Raw genomic sequence first — 24,008 nt, 5'->3', positions numbered from 1 at the left:
TTGTAAGCTTTTTAACATACTCTTTCTCTTTCTTCTTGAATTTGCTGTATGATTTAACAGAACATATGACTTGAGCATCTTAATTTAGTTTGATAACATTTCTGTTCCATGGCCTCATGTATAATTTGCTCATAGTACACTAAGACTTCAAGAATATATCCCACCACATGATATATAATTGAGCTCATCTGGTGATGTTTCTGGATTAGTGAAAAAAATTGGTTTCTCACATTCACATTAGGCTTTTTTAGCAAAATAATAATAATAACAAAAAAATAACCACAACCCAGTGAACTACTCCTGGCCAATGATACTAGTCATTTCTTTTATTTTGTTTGAGTCAGTTATCACCATAATGCTTCAATTATATCCTTAGTTCCATGAGTGTCAAAATGTTTACTATCTTCAAGAATTTGCCACACAAAAGTCTCACCAAAACTCCATGACCTTAAAGAACTTTCTTTTACAATGTTTTCCCAGATGCTCTAATAATTTGAATGGGCAGTAGTATCATGTGTGGTATGGTAAGTAATGGAGCTTCCAGTGCTATATGCAAAATACTTACATCTTCAAACAGAAAAATAGAAATTGGTATTTCCTTCTTCACCTTCTGTCTCCATGATCTCAGTGTATGGACTCACCATTCTCAAACTCTGGAAAAACTTAACTGACTTTTGACTAGGACTTTTATGAAGTGACAAATAACTTGGTAATGATGATATCATACCTAGGCACTCCAAATCATTTTGTTGTGTTTTGGGGAACTATACAAAGCTAGTGCCTCTAGAATAGATAGTTAATATCAACTGGGTTGATAAAGTGAGAATTATACCATTTAAAATTCAATGCCATAGTTACAAGGCTAAATTGAATGTAAATTTAGATGAAAAAAGGAAACAAATTGCAATCCAAGCAAAACAAAACAATCTAGCCCTTATTAAATAAATTAAAATATAAGATTTATTGGATATATATGTTCCTCCCCCAAATGGGTGATAAAATAGCACTTTTTTTTTTAAGCACTGATGTTTGGTTTGGTTATCCAATTAAACTAGCAATAACTATTTATTGAATGCTTACTATATGTACCATATAATAGTTTAAAGTAGTTCAATTGTCTAAAGTACCAAAACCCTTCTCAATTTTATGGGAATAGCTAGTACAATTTCTAAACACATTTTTTAACTCTACTTTTCTGAAGTCTTGTATATACCTAAACAATTCTTGAGAAAATTATAAAAATACCATTCACAGATTAACCTCCCCTTTATTACATGTATGAATGATCATAAAGGAAACAGGGAAACCCCAAAATACATAGAGACAACACACTGATTACTTCTATCCATAATTATGGTTCTTTGGGATACTACAAGAAAATCCACAGTCTAAGCATTCAGCCGATTAAGCACCTGACTTGACTTCAGCTCAGGTCATGATCTCAGGGTTATAAGATTGAGCCCCACATGCTGCTGTGCGCTGGGCATGGAACCTGCTTAAGATTCTCTCTTTCCCTCTCCCTTTACCCCTTCCCCACCCCAGCTCCATACACATTCTCTCTCTCTCTCTCTCTAAAAAAAAAAAAAAAAAAAAAAACCACATAAGTTTTTATCAACTGATGTGTAATGTAATTGTTGTCAATGAACCAAGGTAAACCACTCTGAAACTCATTCTAAAAATGTATTATTAAAAGTTAATCTCTTTGCAAAAGAGTTGAACTATGAATCTGGGACTCATAGACTTATATAGTCACTTTGATTACTTTATTCACTGTAGAAAAGGCCATTGCACAACGAGCCAAGGTAAACCACTCTGAAACTCATTCTAAAAATGTATTATTAAAAGTTAATCTCTTTGCAAAAGAGTTGAACTATCAATCTGGAAAGTGAATCTTCAAGAAGTGCACATTATCTCCAACTAGTCTAACAGCCAAGCACCCACCTTGCCCTCTCTTGACCTCCCAGACTGCTGAGTGCAGTGTATTTTCATGGCCTAATTTTTCATATTCTTTTTTAGTGCTGAAAATATTTCACTGTCTAGATATACAATTTATTTATACATTCACAGGCTGAAAGCATCTTGGTTGTTCCTAAATTATGGCAATGATGGAAAAATCTATAAATATCTGTTTAGGTGTTTTATGGACAGTCTTTAACTTATTCAAGCAATCATCAAGAAATGTGTCTGCTGGATCTTATGTTAAGAATGTGTTTAATTCTAAAAGAAACTTCCAAACTATCTTCCAAAGTGTCTTTACCATTCTGCATTCCCATTAGCAATGAATGAAAGTTCCCATTGCTCCAAATCCTTTTCAGCATTTAGTGGTGTCAGTTTTCCACTTTTGCCATTCTAGTAAGTATACAATGGTATATTACATTATTGTTTTAATTTGAAATTCCAGATATATATATATATATATATATCCATATATATATATATATAGATATATATATATACACACACATACATACATATACACATATATGTATATATACATACATATAGTGAGAGAGAGAGATTGAGAGAGAGGACATAAACTTTATACCCTTCAAAAAAATTACCTCAAAATGCATTATCTACTTAAAGGTAAAAACAGAATTATATAAATCCTTGAAGAAAGCACTGGGGAAAAAAACAACAAATGACCTTGTGTATGGCAATGAACTTCTATACATAATACCAAAGTTATGAACCATAAAATAATGACTATATGGATTTTATTAAAATTAAAGAATTCTGCTCTGGAAAACCACTATCAATATAATAAAAAAGACAAATTACAAACTGGAAGAAAGTAATTGTAAAAGGCATATTTTATATTAAAAAAAACTCATCCAAAATATACAGGAATATCTTAAAATTCAACAATAAGAAAACAAACAACTCAATTTAAAAATGGGCAAAAGACTGGACAAAGACATCACCAAATAAAAAACATAGATAACAAACCAGCATAAAAAAAGATACATTTTATCTGGATGTTCAGTTGTTTTAGTCCATTCGTTGAAAAGACTATCTTTGTTCTGTTGTACTGCCTTTGCTTCTTTGTCAAAAATCAGTTGGCTATATTTATATGGTTCTATTTCTGAGCTCTCCATTCTATTTCACTGATCTCTTAGGAAGCATTCAATTGTGCCCTTAAAGAGGTCTACTAACATACTACTTATCTCTGCTCCATAGTCTTATTTATATCACAGTGGATGTCTTTCAATATGTATTCAAAGGAAAACTGCAGTCCTACCACCTTCCTTCTCTCTAACAGAGTATCTGCTATAGTACCCTAAAGGACTGACCATTTTTCCAACTGGGCTTGTGTCTCTGGTCCGGGGTACCTGGAGACTTCTTGTTTCCACTCTCCATTTAGTTGCCAAATGATGAAAGAATAATGTTATTTATTTTGCTGCTCTTTCATTGTCCTTTTGAAGCTCAAAAATGTAAATTAAGTATTTAAGTTACTGAGACAAATGAGACTATTGTGCTCATAAATAAATAAATAAATAAATAACCTTGTATTTCTATTTGAAATAGATGGGTTTCAAATTATTGTAGTTCTCTGAATTTCCATTGGTTCCCCAGAGTGGTAGGACGTGTATCTTCACCGGGACTCCCAGACTTCACAGGGCTCATGTTATGCTACAGGGAGGAAGAGTATTTATCTTCCTGTATTTGCACATTATCTCCAACTAGTCTAACAGTCAAGCACCCACCTTGCCCTCTCCTGACCTTAAATAATAGACTAGAACTATATGATACTCTCAACAGATGCTGAAAAAAGCATTTGACAAAGTACAGCATCCTTTCTTGACCAAAATTCTTCACAGTGTAGGGATAGAGAGTACATACCTCAATATCATAAAGCCATCTATGAAAAGAACTCAGTGAATGTCACCCTCAATGGGGAAAAACTGAAAGTTTTTCTTCTAAGGTAAGGAGCATGGTAGGGCTATCTACTATAACCACTGCTATTCAACATAGTAATAGAAGTCCTAGCCTCAGCAATCAAACAACAAAAATAAATAAAAGGCACCTGAATTGGCAAAGAAGTCAAACTCTCACTCTTTGCAGATAATGATACTTTATATGGAAAACCTAAAACACCCCACTCCAAAACTGCTAGAACTCATACAGGAATTCCATGAAGTGTCGGGATATAAAATCAATGCACAAAAGTCAGCTGCATTTCTATACACCAACAAGACAGAAGAAAGAAAAATTAAGGAGTCGATCCCATTTACAATTGTACCCAAAACCATAAGATACCTAAGAATAAACCTAACCAAAGAGGCAAAGAACCTGTATGCAAAAAAAAAAAACTATATAGTACTCTTGAAGGAAACTGAAGAAGACACAAAGAAATGGAAAAACACTCCCTGCTCAGGGATTGGAAGAACAAATGTGGTTTTGACTTGAATCTCCCTGATGGCTAATGATGATGATAATTTTTTTCATGTGTCTGTTAGCCAATTGTATGTCTTCTTTGGAGAAGTTCATGTCTTCTGACCATTTGTTGACATGATTATCTATTTTGTGTGTGTTGAGTTTGAGGAGTTCTTTATAGATCTTGGATATCAGCCCTTTGTCCGTAGTGTCATTTGCGAATATCTTCTCCCAATCAGTGGGGTGCCTCTTTCTTTTGTTGACTGTTTCCTTTGCTGTGCAGAAGCTTTTGATCTTGGTGAGGTCCCAAAAGCTCATTTTTTGCCTTTGTTTTCTTTGCACTTGGAACCAATAATCCTAATGTTTATGTGGAACCAGAAAAGACCCTGAATAGCCAGGGGAATGTTGAAAAAGAAAACCAAAGTTGGCAGCATCACAATTCCAGACCTCAAGCTCTATTACAAAGCTAGAATTATCAAGACAATATGGTACTGGCACAAAAACAGAACACATAGATCAATGGAACAGAATAGAGAGCCCAGAAGTGGACCCTCAGCTCTATGGTCAACTAATCTTTGACAAAGTGGGAAAGAATGTCCAATGGAAAAAAGACAGGCTCTTCAACAAATGGTGCCTGGAAAATTGGACAGTCACATGTAGAAGAATGAAGCTGGACCATTTCTTTACACCACACACTAAAATAGACTCAAAGTGGGTGAAAGACCTCAAAGTGAGACAGGAATCCAACAAATTCCTTAAGGAAAACACAGGCAGCAACCTCTTCGACTTCAGCCACAGCAATTTCTTTCTAGAAACATTGCCAAAGGTAAGGAAAGCAAGGGCAAAAATGAACTGTTGGGATTTCATCAAGATCAAGAGCTTTTGCATAGCAAAGGGAACAGTCAACAAAAGCAAAAGATGACTGATAGAATGGGAGAAGATATTCGCTAATGACATATCAGATAAAGGTCTGGTATCCAAAATCTATAAAGAACTAATCAAACTCAACACCCAAAGAACAAATAATCCAACCAAGAAGCCAGAAGTCAGGAACAGAGATTTCCGCAGATGCTAACAGACACATGAAAAAGTGCTCAACATTACTTGCCATCAGAGAAATACAAATCAAAACCAGAGTGAAATATCACCTCACACCAGTCAGAATGGCTAAAATTAACAAGTCAGGAAATGACAGGTGTTGGCGAGGATGCAGAGCAAGGGGAGCCCTCCTACACTGTTGGTGGAAATGCAAGCTGATGCAACCACTTGGAAAACAGTATGAAGTTTCCTCAAATAGTTGAAAATAGAGCTATGACCCAGTGATGGCACTATTGGGTATTTGCCCTAAAGATAAAAAATGTAGTGATCCAAAGGGGCACATGCACCTGAATGTTTATAGGAGCAATGTCCACAATAGGCAAACAATGGAAAGAACCTAGATGTCCATCAACAGGTGAATGGATAAAGAAGATGGGGAGATATATATATATATATATATATATCTATATATATAGATATATATATATATATATATCTCCCCATTAAAATATTTTTTGCTATTTGCAATGACGTGGATGGAACTAGAAGGTATTATGCTAAGCAAAGTAAGTCAATCAGAGAAGGACAATTATCATATGATCTCTCTGTTATGAGGAATTTGAGAGGCAGGGCAGGGGGTCATGGGAGGCAAGGAGGGAGAAAATGAAACAAGATGGGACTGGAGAGGGAGACAAACCATAAGAAACTCTTAATCTCAGGAAACAAACTGATGGTTGCTGGGGAGCGGGGTGGGAGGAAGGGAGGGATAGGGTGGCTGGGTTATGGACATTGGGGAAGGTATGTGCTATGGTGAGTGCTGTGAATTGTGTAAGGCTGATGATTCACAGACCTGTACACCTGAAGCAAATAATACATTATACGTTAATTAAAAAAAAAATAGACTAGAAAATGTTTTCCCTGAGATAAGAACTTTAGATTTCTCAAAACTAGTTTTGGGTTTTGTTTGTTTTTTTGTCATTTCCCAGGATCATTGTGAACTAGGTCTCTGATTCCCTTTGAGTTAAGTAGGTACTATAAGCTCTGTTATATAATAAATATGCTCCTTGGATGATGATGATACATGAGATAATCATTTATTACATTTCACTGCTATGTTAATAAATTAAAAAAACTCATTTCAAAAATTTATAGTAATGACATTACAGTATGAAAATACGTAAAATAAGTCTCATTTCAGCGAGATTTTTCTTCAAAAACATCAAAAATGTAGAAATAAGACATTACTCCCCCAGATTTAATTACATATGAGATATGTAGAACTGATGCAGCAGATCCATTTTATTTAAAATAAATGTGCTGAAGGCTGTTTTTAAAATGTGTTGGCTCTACTTTTCTTGAACTTTCTAATAAAATGCACTGAGGAAAAAATTTGAAGAGGCTAGTTTTGAGATAAAGGTAAAATTTTAAGATAGGAGATATAATTAAGAATCATTTCAATTAAATTTAATTTGCAGAATGGCTTACTGTTCTATGAAAAAAGGGAAAAACATGAAACACTCTAGAATACTATGCTGTATTGTTATAACTTAACTCTCAGTTGACAAGAATTCAATCAATTAACTATGTCTTTTTTTTTTTGGTTTTTTAAAACTTCATAATTTTTAATGTGATTATGACATTTTTGCTCCCTCCTCTGTTAGGTGTGAACTCTACTAAAAGTTTATAATGGTGTTTAGGGAGAAACATAATACAATCTTTGTCAACCTAGGAATTTATAGAGGAGGACTTGTGTAACTTAAGTCAATAAAGTCCCCAAAGAAGTAATTGGAACATCCGGAATCAATAATTTCATAAGACAAGTTTCCTCTCTTAAACTTCTCTTTCCTTATGCTTCCTGGCAGGTTATCCAGACAATAAGTCTAGTAAGTTATTGGTTTGAGTTGGTTTGAGGATTGAAGTATTTGTGGGGATTCAGTTGTAAACATCAGATTAGGCTAAGCAGGAGATGAACCATTTGAGTATTTAAAAGTTGGAAGTTGGAAATAAGCTTATTTTATGTGTATTTTTTTCAATTACAAAATAAACAGAACCATCATTAGAAATAATAGCATTTTAAAAAATTAGTGTTTAAATGAAATAAATATCTATAGAAACAAACTGGATATGAAAAATCAAGATGATGTATTAATTTGATTTATCCCAAAGAAGATTCAGTTGCTTTAATACAAAAACACATTTCACCAAATCTCATAAGTATATTAATATTGAGTTAAGGATTTAAATAAGGAAATTATGAACAAACAAATGAAACGAAATGAGTCCTTTGTTTTCTTTTTTAAACACGGTATTATTATCTATTCAAGCCATAAACTTGAATCATCCTTGACTCATTTCCTTATCATGAATTTTTCTAAATACAATAAATACCAATGAGGAGTAGTTCTCTTTGTATTACGCTTTGGTTTGATTTGGATTTTTGGATTAGTAGACTGCAAAGTACAGGAAGGCAGAGTCTCTATTTTTGTTTTTTTATTTTATTATTTTATTTTTTTACTATGCCCTGTAATTATAATAATAGCTGGTATAATTACAAAAAAAATGTTGAAAGATTAACTCAAAATGAATGAAAGATCTCAATGTGAGGCAGGAATCTATCAAAATCAAAGAGGAGAATGTAGGCAGTAACGTCTTCAACATCAGCCACCACAACTTCTTTCAAGACATGTCTCCAAAGGCAAAGGAAACAAAAATGAAAATGGACTTTTGAGGACTCCATCAAGATCCAAAGCTTCTGCACAGCAAAGGAAACAGTCAACAAAGCAAAGAGGCAACCCATGAAATGGGAGAAGATATTCGCAAATGACACTACAGACAAAGGGCTGATAGCCAAGTTCTGTAAAGAACTCCTCAAACTCAACATCCACAAAACATAATCCCATCAAAAAATGGGCAGAAGACATGAACAGACAATTCTCTAAAGAAGACATACAAATGGCTAACAGACACATGAAAAAGTGTTCATTATCATTAGCCATCAGGGAAATTCAAATCAAAACCACATTTAGATACCACCTTATACTGGTTAGAACGGCCAAAATGACAAGACCAAAAAAAAAAAAAAAAACAAAACAAAACAAACAAACAAAAAAAACAACAAATGTTGGAGAGGATGTGGAGAAAGGGGAAGCCTCTTACACTGTTTTTGGGAATGCAAGGTGGTGCAGCCACTTTGGAAAACAGTGTGGAGATTCCTCAAAAAATTAAAAATAGAGCTACCCTCTGACCTGGCAATTGCACTAGTGGGTATTTACCCCAAAGATACAGATGTAGTGAAAAGAAAGGCCACCTGTACCCCAATGTTCATAGCAGCAATGGCCACAATAGACAAACTGTGGAAAGATCTGAGATGCCCTTCAACAGACAAATGGATAAAGAAGATGTGGTCCATATATAGAATGGAATATTACTCAGCCATCACATAGGATGATTAGCCAAGTTTCACATCAACATGGATGGGACTGGAGGAGACTATGCCCAATGAAATAAATCAAGCACAGAAAGTCAATTATCATATGGTTTCACTTACTTGTGAAACATAAGGAATAAAACAGAAGACATTAGGAGAAGGAAAGGAAAATCGAAGGGAGGAAATCAGAGGGGAAGATGAACAATGAAAACTGTGGACTCTGAAAAATAAACTGAGAGTTTTAGAGGGGAAGAGGATAGGGAGATGGGTGAGCCTGCTGGTGAGTATTAAGGAGGGTACGTATTGCATGGACCACTATGTGTTGTACATAAACAATGAATCTTTGAACAAAAACTGTTCAAAAACTAATGATCTAGTTCTGGTGACTAACATAACACAATAAATAAAATAAAACTATCAACATCAAAAAAATTGTTGAAAGTTTGCTTAAAAATTTGTTGAAATGTTTACAAAAAGGTTTACAGATTATAATGTCAGGGACATTGTCAATCTGAGAAACATAATGAAATCAATCTATATTTATCAAGATATGAGAAAGTGCACGAAATTTGTCACTTTGGGTGAATTATTTGCCTTTCTAAAATCAAATTTTGTCACCTGCAAAACAGAAATTACTAATAACATCAACATCACAAAATTAATGTACAAATTATTGGTGCTCAAATACTCTCCTCTCTCTTCCCTCTCTCTATAATAGATCCTCATTAAGGAAAAAAATTCAAGAATAATAGCATAACCGAAAGTAACAGTTTTCTTGGTGGCATGACTAAGGTAAAAAATGGTAGCAATGCCTCACTAGAACAATTAGAATTTGAGTGAAATGAGGCTCAAGGTGAATGAACAGTGCTCAAGATGTGTCAGAGTACAGACTCCAGACTATTTTCTTTGAAAGTAGTTATCTGAGGATGTAGACCCTTCCAGTATAACACCTAAACAGATTCATCATTCAATAGTAACTCAATGATTGATGATAGCGTCAAGTCTATAGCCTGAAGTGACTGCCACTAAAAGCTATAAAAGGATTAATTAAAGTCCCATTACTAACATACTGGGCAATCAACCCAAAATGAGCATTACCTGCTGGAAATTGGGATCTCTACAGATATGACTGACATAAAGAAAGGAAGGAGAAATAGCAAAGGAAAAGGAACACATATAATTGTAAAATAATAAAATATCACTCTTTCTAAATCTCCTGATCAAACCTAGCATCACAACTTCAAATGAACATAATTAAAGTATTTTCACTCTAATAGCAATTACAATTTAAATGCTTATTCCAAGAGCAGAGGAGATTGCTTATTCATTAGCTACTTTGGATATTTCCTTATTAAGAAGTCTCTAAAAAGGATTCTATTCCAAGATACTTGTCTTGAATAATTGGATTTCCAGAAGAATATAAATTGTCTAGAGTTTTATTTAACTTAGAAATTCATTAGTTTGAAGAAGGGAAAGAAAGTGGAGAAGTAGGATACCCTGTTTCAATGGCTCCCCTAAAGTGAGCTGAATATCTACCAGAACACTCTGAACACCCATGAAGTCAACTGGAGATGTAAGATTATACACTTCTGGATCTCTACGGGGGAAGAAGACATCATTGGAGAGGTAAAGCAGAGTGGAAACTCTCAGACTGATATCGGAGGATAAACAGAAGGGGGAGGGAGCCATCAGAAGTGACACATTGGAAAGTAATACCCCAATATGAAAGTGCCCTGTGGTTAGGGACCAGCATTAACTTGGAGTCTGGTTAAAAGCACTCAAAAAGAGTAAAAGATCTTAAGGTGCAACTGGTGGAATTCGGCAGTCATGGGCACAGGCCGAAGCCCAGGGACCCAGGATGGCCACCACCAGTGACCACCTGCACCATATGTGGCAGAGTGTGGTGGAGCTTCCAGTTCCTGGTCCCTGAGCTCCTGACTTTGCACTGCTTGCACCACCGCTTGGCTAGGTGCATTGCAACCTATGCATGAGAGAGTCTGGTGTGGGAGCCAGCTGGTTCTCTCTAGAACCACAGCCTTTTGTGCTCTGTGCACATTTCATGAACAGGGTCAGAGCACACTTCCTCCACCCGCACCTGAGAGAGCCTGGTGTGGGCACTAGCTGGTGGTCTCTAGGACCAACCAAAGGTCTGGATGCTCACAATCTGTGCAGGAGAGAATCTATCAGGATCTCTGGTTGGGATCCCTCTGGAGTGGCAGCCTTCTGTGACCTGAGCGAGCATGGGTCTGAGCTCACTCTGCATGGACCTGGTCCCCAGACAGCAGTCCCAGCAAAGGCAGCAACCATAAGTGGACTCCCTGGACCAATACCTCTCATGGTTTTAGTGGCATAGAGGTGCAGAGAAAAGTGGGTACCTCGGGCAAACCCTGAGACAGTGGCTGGGGATGTGCACCACTTGCAGGAGGCTGTGCTGTTCAGCAGAGTTTGCAGAGGGGGAGTCTGTGTGTTCTGGACCACCCAGAGGGAGAAGACTGAGTCTTCTCTCAGAGGTGGAGGTATGGGTGCAGTTTGCTTTCCACTGAGCCTCCAAAGAGCCACAAAAAGCCACCAAAGAACAAAAACCTCCAGAGAACAAAATCCTGAAAAACCAGATTCCACAGAACCCAGCCTCTTGATAGGGGATAGGATGACTCAACCCAAGCAAGTCTGACTGTAAAAATGTGGCATGCCCCTCTCCCAGAAGGCAAGCCAAAAGAATAGGAGGACAACCACCACAGGGTCCCCATAAAACTGTAAAACACCAACATCAGGGGAAAACAATATATTAAGCTCCCAGTATTGCCCCCAAACCTGTACATTTCATAGATACAACTTTTATTTTTACTTTGTTCTCACTATTCTTGTTCTTTCTAATTTTTTCAACCTACTTACCATTACAACTAGAAGTTTAATACAAGATATTCCATAATAAACTTTTAACGTGAACCTTTTTCATACAGATACCTATTTCTTTTTCTTTTTCTTTCTTTTCTTTTCTTTAAATATACATATATATATAAGCTCTAAGATGATCCTCTTTCCCTATTCAATATTACTACTATATATAAACCAGTTTTAATCTCCCTTTATCTCTGAAAAATTGAGTCCTTTAACAAAGATATCAAGAAAAACCCAGGAAGAACCAAAATAAGCTTCCTTCCCATATCGAAGATTTATAACAACCCTCCCATATTTTTCTTCTGTCAGTGTTTCTGTATATTTATTTTTGTTCTAGTATTATATAAATCTTAACCTTGATGTTCATTTTGGCTGGGATCCTTTTTTTTTTTCTTCTTCTCATTTACCTTTGTCGGTCTTTTTGTTTATTTGTTTTTGATTATATATTTTATAAATCTTACTTTTGGGGCTCATCCTGGATGGATTTTCTTTTTTTTTTCCCTTCTCACACTTTCTTTCTCTCTCTATTTTTCTTTTTTCTTTCTATTTGGTGGTGATTTCTGATTGCTCCAAAGTCTTCCAGAGTGCAACTTGTCTGGATCATGCTTGATGTATCCAGCTTTGCATTCCCTCAACCATCTCTCTCAAAAAATGACTAGGAGGAAGAACACCCAACAGAGGAAAAATTCAGAGGCTGTGCCCTCTCCATCAGAACTATTGGATATAGACATAAACAATATGTCAGAAAGGTAATTCAGGGTAGCAATTATCCAGGCAATGGCTAGGTTAGAGAAAACCATTAGTGACAACATAGAAACTCTAAGGGTAGAAATGAAGAAGTTAAAAATGCTATCAGTGAAATTTACCTTATCTAGATACTCTAACAATTAGGGTAACCAAGGCAGAAGGTAGAATTAGTAATCTAGAGGACAAACTGATAGAGAAAAAGGATCAGGAGGAAGTCTGGAACAAACAGATTAAAAGCCATGAAAACAGAATTAAGGAAATAAAAGATGCCATGAAATGCTCCAACGTCAGAATTATTGGTATTCCTGAGGGGGGTGGAGAAAGAGAGAAGACTAGAAGATATACTTGAAAAAAATTCTGAATCAAAATTTCTCTAGCCTGGGGAATAGAACAAGTGTTCATGTCCTAGAGGAAGAAAAGACACCCCCCAAGATCAACAAGTAGAAAAAGACCTCAGACACTTAATTGTAAAATTCACAAATCATAATTTTAGACAAGAGGCCCTAAGGGCAGCTAGGGGGAAGAGATTCCTTACATACAGAGGGAGGTCCATTAGGATAACATCAGACCTGTCCACAGAACCCTGGCAAGCCAGAAAGAGTGGGCAAGACATATTCAGGGCACTAAATGAGAAGAACATGCAGCCAAGATACTTTATCCAGCAAAGATGACATTTAAAATGGATGGAGAGATAAAGAACTTCCAAGAATGACAAAGTTTAAGAGAGTATGTGACCACCAAGCTGGTACTCAAAAAATATTAAGGGGAGATCTATAAAAGAAGAAAGAACCCAAGAGTGTCATAGAACAGAAATTTACAGAATTTCTATAGAAACATAGAACTTGATTCTAATTTACAGCATTTATATAGAAACAAGGACTTCACAGGCAAAATGATGTCAATAAAAACGTATCTTTCAATAATCACTCTCAATGCGAACAGCCTAAATACTCCCATAAAATGACACAGGGTTGGAGACTATATAAAGCCACAGGACCCGTCCATATGCTGTCTACAAAAGACACATTTGGAACCTAAAGATACATTCAGACTGAAAAATGAAGTGATGGAGAAGCATCTTTCATGCCAATGGGCCTCAAAAGAAGGCTGGAGTAGTGATTCTCATATCAGATAAATTACATTTTAACCTAGACTGTAGTCAGAAATAAAAAAGGACACTACATCATTCTTAAAGGGTCTATCCACCAAGAATATCTAACAATTGTAAATATTTATGCCTCCAACATGGGAGTAACCAAGTACATAAGCCAAATGTTAATCAAAACAAAGAGTCATATTGTTATGAATACATTAATAGTAGGGGATCTTAACACACCACACTCAGTAATAGACAGATCATCCAAGCAGAAAATCAACAAAGAAACAAGAGCTTTGAATGACACATTGTACTAGAGAGACCTCATAGATATATACAGAACATTTTACCCTGAAATGACAGAATATGATTCTTCTTGAGCACACATGGAACTTTCTCCAGAAGAAAGCACATACTGGGTCACAATTCAGGGCTCAACTGATACCAAAGCATTGAGATTATTCCCTGCATAGTCTTAGAACACAATGCCTTGAAACTAGAACTCAACCACAAAAAAATAGTTTGGAAGGAGTTCAAACACTTGAAAACTAAAGACCACCCTGCTTAGGAATGTTTGGATCAACTAGGAAATCAAAGAAGAACTTAAACAATTCATGGAAACCAAGGAGAATGAAGATACATTGGTCCAAAACTTATGGGATACAGCAAAGGTGGTTCTAAGGGGGAAATACATATCCATCCAAGCCTCCCTCAAAAAAAAAAAAAAAAAAAAAAAGAGAGAAAGAGAGAGAAATCCAGGGTACTCCATTTCTCTTTATACCTTGAAGAACTGGAGAATCAACAACAAATTAAGCCAACCCCATGCAAAGAAGGGAAATAATCAAGATTAGAGCAGACATCAATGAGATAGAAACTAGAGATACAGTAGAACACATGAACAAAATTAAAAACTGAATCTTTGAAAGAATCAATAATATTGATAAACCACTGGCCAAACTAATCCAACAGAAAAGAAAGAGGACCCAAATTAATAAAATTATAAACAAATGGGGAGAGATCATGATGAGCACCAAGGAAATAGAAATATCAGAAATTATTATCAAAAGTTATATGCCAATAAGTTAAACCTAGAAGAAATGGATGCATTCCTAGAAATGTATAAATTTTCAAGACTGAATCAAGAATAAATTGGCAACCTGAATAGACCAATATCTAGTAACAAGATTGAAGCAGTGATCAAAAACCTCCCAAAAAATAAAAGCCAAGAACCTGGCGGATTCCCTGGAGAATTCTACCAAACATTCAAAGAACAAATAATGCCTGTTTTCCTGAAGCTGTTTCAAAAAAATAGAAACAAAAGGAAAACTTCCAGACTCTTTCTATGAAGCCAATATTACTCTGATCCCCTGACCAGTCAACGACCCCATCAAAAAGGAGAATTTCAGACCAATATCCCTGATGAATATGGATGCCAAGATTCTCAACAAGATCCTAGTTAATAGGACCCAACAGTACATTAAAAAGATTATCCACTATGACCCAGTGGGATTTATCCCTAGGATGCAAGTGTGGCTCAACATTCACAAATTGATCAATGTGATAGAACAAATCAATAAGAGAAGAGAGAAGAACCACAGGATCCTCTCAATTGATGCAGAAAAAGCATTTGACAAAATACAACATAGTTACTTGATGAAAACTCCTCAAAGCTTAGGGATAGAGGGAGCATTCCTCAACTTCATAAAATCTATCTATGAAAAACCCACAGCAAATATCATTCTCAATAGGGAAAAGCTGAGAGCCTTCCCATTGAGATCAGGAACATGACAAGGATTCACACTCTCACCACTGTTGTTCAACATAGTACTAGAAGTCCTAGCAACAGCAATCAGACAACAAAAACAAATAAAAGATATTCAAACTGGCAAAGAAGAAGTCAAACTCTCTCTCTTTGCAGATGACATGATACTTTATGTGAAAAACCCAAAAGACTCCACGTCCCAACTCCTAGAACTCATACAGCAATTCAGTTATGTGGCAGGATACAAAATCAAGGCTCAGAAATCAGTTGCTTTCTTATACACTAACAATGAAAATATAGAAAGGGAAATTAGAGAATTGATTCCATTTACTATAGCACCAAGAACTATAAGATACCTGGGAATAAACCTAAACAAATTAAAGGATCTGTACTCAAGGAACTACAGAGCACTCATAAAAGAAATTGAAGAAGACACAAAAAGATGGAAAAGCATTCCATGCTCATGGATCAAAAGAATAAACATTGTTTAAATGTCTATACTGCCTAGAGCAATCTATCCCAGTCAAAATTCCACTGGAATTTTTCAAAGTGCTGGAGCAAACAATCCTAAAATTTGTATGGAACCAGAAGAGAGCCTGAATTGCTAAGGAAATGCTGAAAAAGAAAAACAAATCTGAAGGCATCACATTGCCTGATTTCAAGCTTTACTACAAAGCTGTGATGACCAAGATAGCATGGTAGTGGAAGTGGAATAGAGTCAAGAGCCCAAATATGGACCTGCATCTCTATGGTCAAATACTCTTTGGCAAAGTAGGAAAAAATATCCAGTGGAAAAAGACAGTTTCTTCAATAAATGGTCCTGGGGAAATTGGACAGCTATATATAGAAGAATGAAACTCGACAGTTCCCTTACACCATACACAAAAAGCAACTCAAAATGGATAAAAGACCTCAACTTGAGGCAGGAATCTATGAAAATCGGAGAGGAGAACATAAGCAGTAACCTCTTCAACATCGGCCACAGCAACTTCTTTCAAGACATGTCTCCAAAGGCAAAGAAAACAAAATTGAAAATGAGCTTTTGGGACTTCATCAAGATCCAAAGCTTCTGCACAGCAAAGGAAATAGTCAACAGAACAAAGAGTCACCCCACAGAATGGGAGAAGATATTTGCAAATGACACTACAGATAAAGGGCTGATATCTAAGTTCTGTAAAGAACTCCTTGTACTCAACACTCAAAAAACAGATAGTCACATCAAAAAAACAGGCAGAAGACATAAACAAACACTTCTGCAAAGAAGACTACAAATGGCTAACAGACACATGAAAAAATATTCATCATCATTGGCCATCAGGGAGATTCAAATCAAAACCACACTGAGATACCCCCTTACACCAGTTAGAATGGCCAAAATTAACAAGACAATAAACAACAAATGTTGGAGAGGATGTGGAGAAAGGGAAACCCTCTTATATTGGTGGGGAAACAAATTGGTGCAACCACTTTGGAAAACAGTGTGGAGATTCCTTAAGAAATAGAAATAAAACTTCCCTATGACCCTGTAATTGCACTATTGCACAACTGCACCCCAAAGATACAGATGTAGTGAAAAGAAGGGCCATATATACATCAATGTTCATAGCAGCAATGGCCACAGTCACCAAACTGTGGAAAGTGCCAATATGCCTTTCAACAGATGAATGGATAAAGAAGATATGGTCCCTATATATATGGAGTATTATCCCTCCATCACAAAGAATGAATAGCCAACTTTTGCATCAACATGAGTGGAACTGGAGGAGATTATGCTGAGTGAAATAAGTGAAGCAGAGAGAGTCAATTTTCATATGGTTTCACTTACTTGTGGAGCATAAGGAATAACATGGAGGACATTGGGAGAAGGAGATGAGAAGTGAGTTGGGGGAAACTGGAGGGAGACTGTGGCCTCTGAAAAACAATATGAGGGTTTTGGAGGGGCGGGGTGGGAGGTTGGGTAAGCCTGGTGTTGGGTATTATGGAGGGCATGTATTGCATGGAGCACTGTGTGTGATGCATAAACAATGAATCTTGGAACACTGAAAAAAATTAAATAAAAGAAAAATAAGATAAAATCTTAAAGAAAAAAAGAAATTCATTAGTTTGCTAAAGTAATGTAATATAAATTCTGATTAATTAATTTTTATGAAAATTAGTATTAATTTTGATCCAAGTGTGTCATCCCTATGTTTATTTTTTTTAAACCTTAGGGTTTGAGCAACTTTATTTTTTTACTATTGAATGTATTTATTTTTTAAAGCCTTTTATTTAAATTCCAGTTAGTTAAGAGGAAGTTGCTATGGCTAATGTCAAAGAGGAGACTGCCTGTGCTTTCCTCTAGGATTTTGATGGTTTCCCATCTCACATTTAGGTCTCATACATTTTGAATTTAATTCTTGTATATGATGATAAAAGCTTGATTCAGTTCATTCTTTTGCATGTTGCTGTTCAGTTTTTCCAACATCACTTGTTGAAGGAGACTGTCTTTTCACCATTGGATATTCTACCCTGCTTTGTCAGAGAACAATTAATCATATAGTTGTGGGTTCATTTATGGGTTTTCTACTCTGTTCCATTGATCTGTGTGTGTATTTTTGTGTCAGTACTATATTCTTTTCATTATTACAGCTTTGTAATATAACCTGAAGTATGGAACTGTGATTCTTCCAGCTTTGCTGTTCTTCAAGATAGCTTTGGTTATTCAGGGTCTTTTCTGGATCTATACAAATTTTGGATTGTTTTTCTCTAACTCTGTTAGAAATGATGGTGTTATTTTGATAGGGATTGTGTTAATTGTTGTAATTTCTTGGGTACTGTAAACATCTTAACAATATTTGTTCTTCCAATCCATGAGGATGAAATATTTTTTCCATTTCTTTATGTCACCATCAATTTCTTGCATCAGTGTTATATAGATTTCAGGGTGCACATCTTTTACTTCTTTGGCTAGGTTATTCCTAGGTATCTTATTATTTTGAGTGCAATTGTAGATGAATTTTTTTTTTGAAATTTCTCTTCTTCATTATTCGTGATAGAAATTCAACAGATTTCCATATATTGATTTTGTATCTTGCAATTTTATTGAATTTGTGTATCATCAGTTCTATTAGGTTTTCAGTGGAGTGTTTTAGGTTTTCTATATATGCTATCACATCATCTGCAAATAGTGAAAGTTTTACTGCTTTCTTGCCAATTTAGATGCTTTCTTTTCCTTTTGTTGTCTGATTGCTGTAGCTAGGATTTCCAGAATTATATTGAATAAAAGTCGTGAGAGTGGACATCCCTGTCTTGTTCCGAATCTCTGAGTTTTTCCCCTCTGAAGATGATGTCTCCTATGTTTTTTTTTTTTATAACCTTTAGTATGCTGAGGTATGTTCCCTCTAAACCTACTTTGTTGAGGGTTTTTATTAAGAATGGGTATCTTACCTTGTCAAAAGTTTTTTTTTTTCCCTGAATCTATTGAAAAGATATTATGCTTCTTATCTTTTCTTTTATTAATGTGATGCCTCATGTTGATTGATTTGTGAATACTGAACCACTTTGCAAGCCAGGAATAACATCTATTAGGTCATGGTGAATCATCTTTTTAATGTATTGTTGGATTTGGTTTGCTACTTTCTGCAACCATGTTCATCAGGGATTTTTGTTTGTAATTCTCTCTTCTTTTTTGAGTAGTCTCCAAGCATAGTCTAGAGCCCATCTTTTTAATGTATTGTTGGATTTGGTTTGCTACTTTCTGCAACCATGTTCATCAGGGATTTTTGTTTGTAATTCTCTCTCTTCTTTTTTGAGTAGTCTCCAAGCATAGTCTAGAGCCCATCACAAGGCTTAAACTCATGACCCTGAACTCAAAAACTGAGCTGAAATAAACAGTTGGATGCTTAACCAACTGAGCAACCCAGGAGTCCCTGTAGTTCTCTTTTTTAATGGAGTCTTTATCTGGTTTTGGTATCAAGGTAAATCTGGCTTTAGAGAAAAAAATTGGAAATTTTTCTTTGTTTTCTAATTTTTTGAATAGTTTGAGAATGAGTATTAACTCCTCTTTAAATGTTTGGTAGAACTCACTTGTGAAGCCATCTGTCCTTGGACTTTTGTTTGTTGGAATATTTTTGTTTATGTTCAAATCCATAAAACCTTGTTGTCACTGTTACTTAGATAATAAAAGGCACTTGTAGAGATTTGGTCTGCTTCAATTGCTTTTTATTTCTACTTATAGTCAAGAGAGTTCAATGGGAATATCATCAGCATTGTCTTTAATAAACTTAGAAAATGTTTTGGTTTTGGATCCCCGAAGTATTTTAAGAGATATTTGGGGGTGGAATATCTGTCAAAAACTTGAACAAAAAGATATGGCAGTTTTATAAATTTGAAATAAATTCGAGAATATATAGTTTAGGGTTTTCATCAAATTTTTGCATAGTGGAGGCACCTCAGTGGCTCAGTTGGTTAAGCGACTGCCTTCAGCCAGGTCATGATCACAGAATCCTGGGATCAAGTCCCGCATTAGTTTCCCTGCTTGGTGGGGATCCTGCTTCTCCCTTTCCCTCTGCTGCTTCCCCTGTTTGTGTTCTCCTGCTCTCTCTTTGTCAAATAAATAAAATATTTAAACTTTTTTGCATAATAGAAATCATTAATAAATTGTTACATTAAGTAGAGACCATTTTTAGTATGCTTTCAAGTTTTAGAGAAGTTTTGTTTTAGAACAGTTTATAGAATTATTGCAAAGATTATGTAGTTCCCTTATATCTCACACTAAGTTTTCTCTATTATTAATATCTTGTATTAGAATGGTATCTCTAATGGTATCTAATGGTATCTCTAAATTTACTTTAAAGTTAACTTTGATCATCTGGCCTGACAAAGTATTATAGGTTTTTCCACAGTAAAGTTAGTCTTTTTTTTTTTTCCCCCCTCTATTTCCATACTGTGCTCTTCGGAAGAGAGCCAGTATGTACAACCCCACATAAGTAATACCCCACCTCCTTCAGGGAAGAGTAGCTACATAAAGTACTTAGACATCTTTTACACTAGACATATGTCTATTCTCTTGTACTTTTAAATGTATTCAATTATTCATCAATAAGGACTCAGAGAGATTATAGATTTGTATTTTGGGTTATAATCCAATATCACTTTTTTTTTCCAGATTTGGCATTTGAAAGATCTTGTAGTTAGATCCTGTATTTGATATATCATCACCATTGTGTATGTTTATTTTTGTTTTTCTTTTGAGCACTTTTCCTTTTCTAACATTACAAGATCATGCACACTTATCTTTTGCATACCTGCTTAGTCCCAGAATAAATTATTTCTCCAGAGACCTGGTTCCTTTTTCAGAGAATGACATTAGAATTCAAAATCTGGATGCTAAGTGTACTTGTCACTATTGGGTATTAATTTTTCTAGGCCTTCTCCATTGACATAGCAAGGATTTAGATGTGTGTATCAACCTGAATAAATACACATATCTTACAATATATTTATTTGTAACTAATTTATATTTACATTAAGCTAACTATGAGTTCATACTAATATCTGCACTCTAATTCATTATTCATAGATCATTTTAGTCTCTTCTTGTTGCTTATCAATAATCTCCCACTACAAGAATGAGAAATCCAAATCTTATCACCAACCATCCATTAACTTACTTGTTAATTCCAGATATGTATGCAATAGTTTCAAAATTGTTAATTCATAACAATAACTAGACTGTATGAACAATCTAGTTCAATAGAGCTTCAATAACTAAACTGTATGAACAATCCCTTGTGCCCATAGACTTAATAGTCTTACAAAATGGACTAATTTCCAAAGTTACCTATTTCAGCACAATACTTCATGCTGCCTTCATGTGGAATTATTTCTGACATTTATTTTCTCATATCTTTACTCCATCCATTGTATAAATACACCACCATTTATTTACCCATTTACCCATTGAATGATACCTTGGTTGCTTTTAGATTTGGATGGTTATGAGCAAAGCTTCAATAAACATTTGTGTGTATGTTATTGTGTGGATATAGGGTTTCAAACCAGTTGTTAATTACTTAGAAATGTGATTGCTGAATTATGTAGCAAGACTTTGCTTAACATTGTAAGAAACTGTTAAACTGTCTTCCATAGCAGTTGTATCATTGTGCAGTCCCATCAGCAATGAATTAGAGTTCCTATTGCTTCATATCCTCCCCAGAAATGGCATAATTAAGTTTTTGGCTTTAGTTTTGGTTCTTTGCCATTTTAATATGTATGTAGTGTCTTATTACTGTTGTTTTAATTATAATTTCTTAATAACAAATGAAGTGGAATATCTTTTCATTTGGAAGCTAAAAACAGAAGTTGCTCTCGTTCTAACAAATTAGTGTAGCTCATCCCAGATTGAGTTTATAAAGGATTTCATTAATAGCACTTTAAACCTGATTACATAAGGTTTTTTTTTTTGTTTGTTTGTTTGTTTTTGTTTCAAGGTTTTATTTAATTTGAGTTATTTAAGAGATAGTGTAATATTGGTTTCAGGAGTAGAACTTAGTGATTCATCACTTGTATACAACACCCAGTACTCATCACAAGTGCTGTCCTTAATACCCATCATCCCTATTTAGCCCACCCCGCACTAGACTTCCCTTCCATTAATCCTCAGTTTGTTCTGTATAGTTAAGAGTCTCTTATGGTTTGCCCCCCTTTCTCTATCCCCACTTGTCTATGTTCATAAATTCCAAATATGAGTGAAATGGTATGGTATTTGTCTTTCTCTGATGGACTTATTTCACTTAGCCTACACTCTAGTCCGTCCATGTTATTGCAAATGACAATATTTTATTCTGATTGCTCAATAATATTCCATTGTGTATGTATGTGCATGTGTGTGTGTATCACATCTCCTTTATCCATTCATTCATCAGTTGATGGACATTTCAGTTCTTTCCATAGTTTGGCTATTGTTGATAATGCTCCTATAAACGTCAGTGTGCATGTATGTGTTCCCTCAAATCAAAAATTTTTTTTATCCTTTGGGTAAATACCTAGTAGTGTAATTGCTGGGTCATAGGGGAGTTTTATTTTTAACCTTTTTGGGAATCTCTATATTGTTTTCCTGAGAGGCTGCATGAGTTTGCATTCCCAGGACCAGTGTAAGAGGGTTCCCCTTTCTTCACATCTTTGCCAACATCTGTTATTTCCATGTCATTAATTGTAGCCATTCTGACAGGTATGAAGTGATATTTCACTGTAGTTCTATTTGTATTTCCCTGATGATGAGCGATGTTCAGTATCTTTTCATATGTCTGTTAACCTTCTATAGGTCTTCTTTGGAAAAATATCTGTTAATGTCTTCTGCCAATTTCTTAACTGGATTGTTTGTTTTGGGGGATCATGAAATATTTTACTGTCACATACATGATAAAGCCATCTAAACTCATAGGGAAGCGATCATTTGTTCTGTAAAATCCTCTCTTAATATCAGTTAGAATGCACAATGTTTCTGAATATTATGAATCTGGGAGCACACTCTCATTCTTTCCTACTGTTTGCATTAAGTCAAGAACATCCAATACTTTACCTCTAAGGATCATGAGAGTTTTAAGGATTAGAGTAAGGTAGCTAAGAAAATGCACAAATGCACTCACAGATCGCATTAAATAATTGTAGGGTTCCCCCCCCCTACTGTTTACTGGTAACCCTAGCATCAATACTATGAAGTTGAGTAGGAAGCTTATCAAAGATGATCTCAGAGGCTAGAGAAGTCAAAAATAGAAATGTTAATGAATAGAGGACAATTTTGCCAACCTATTTTGAACTACAGCTTTGTGCAGTGGCAGTATCACAGCCAATGAGGTTTATCTGAAGTTCAATTATTGCTAATTGAACTACATTACATAAAAACATATTATGTTATAGGTACTATTTTAAGTGAGCTGGAGTGTTTGTTAATTGTTATTTGGGTGACTCTGGAAACCTAAAGATTATTGACCTTAATAATAATTTGATTGTGTATCCTTGCTATAAAGAGTTACAAGTTTTCTTTTTAAGAAATGTTTTAAAATCATGAGGAAAATGGAAAGGCAACCTATATAATTGGAGAAAATATTTGCAAACCATATATATAATAAGTTAACAACCAAAATATGCAAAAACTCATACAACTCAACAGAAAATAAAAAAGCAAAAAAAGACATAATTTAAAAATGGGCAGAGATGTACTCACTTCAGTAGTACCTATACTAAAGTTGAAAAGATACAGAGAAGATTAACAAGGCCTTTGTGAAAAGATGACATGTAAATACGTGTAGGATTCCATATTCTAAAAAGAAAAAAGTGAGCAGAAGACCTTAATAGACATTTTTTCAAAGAAGACAAATAAATGACCAACTGGTAAATACAAATATGCTCAGCATAACTAATCATCAGGGAAGTGCAAATCAAAACCACAATGAGATCTAACCTACCACCCGTTAGAATGGCTTATAATATAAGGAAGACAAGACTGTAATAAATGTTGCCAAGGCTGTGCACTGTTGGTAGGAAATGTAATTTATGCAGTTATTATGGAAAATATCACAGATGTTCCTCAATTTTAAAATAGAACTACCATATTATCCAACAATTTCACTTTTGAATATTTATATGAGGGAAATAAAGTCACTATTGTGAAAATATATTGT

At 35.1% G+C, this 24,008-nt stretch overlaps 1 non-coding gene across 1 annotated transcript; it reads left to right on the top strand.

Moving 5' to 3' along the window:
- The first annotated feature begins 23,543 nt into the window (after positions 1-23,543).
- Positions 23,544-23,650, top strand: LOC116855302. Its single transcript, XR_004380329.1, has one exon. It is a non-coding gene; the product is annotated as a U6 spliceosomal RNA (small nuclear RNA).
- Positions 23,651-24,008: the final 358 nt, after the last annotated feature.

The sequence above is a fragment of the Lontra canadensis genome, unplaced genomic scaffold (assembly GCF_010015895.1).
Source record: "Lontra canadensis isolate GAN:19392208 unplaced genomic scaffold, GSC_riverotter_1.0 scaffold100, whole genome shotgun sequence".
Classification (NCBI taxonomy): domain Eukaryota; kingdom Metazoa; phylum Chordata; class Mammalia; order Carnivora; family Mustelidae; genus Lontra; species Lontra canadensis.
Note: the sequence above shows the minus strand (reverse complement) of the source record. Positions and strands in the feature narration are given on the sequence as shown.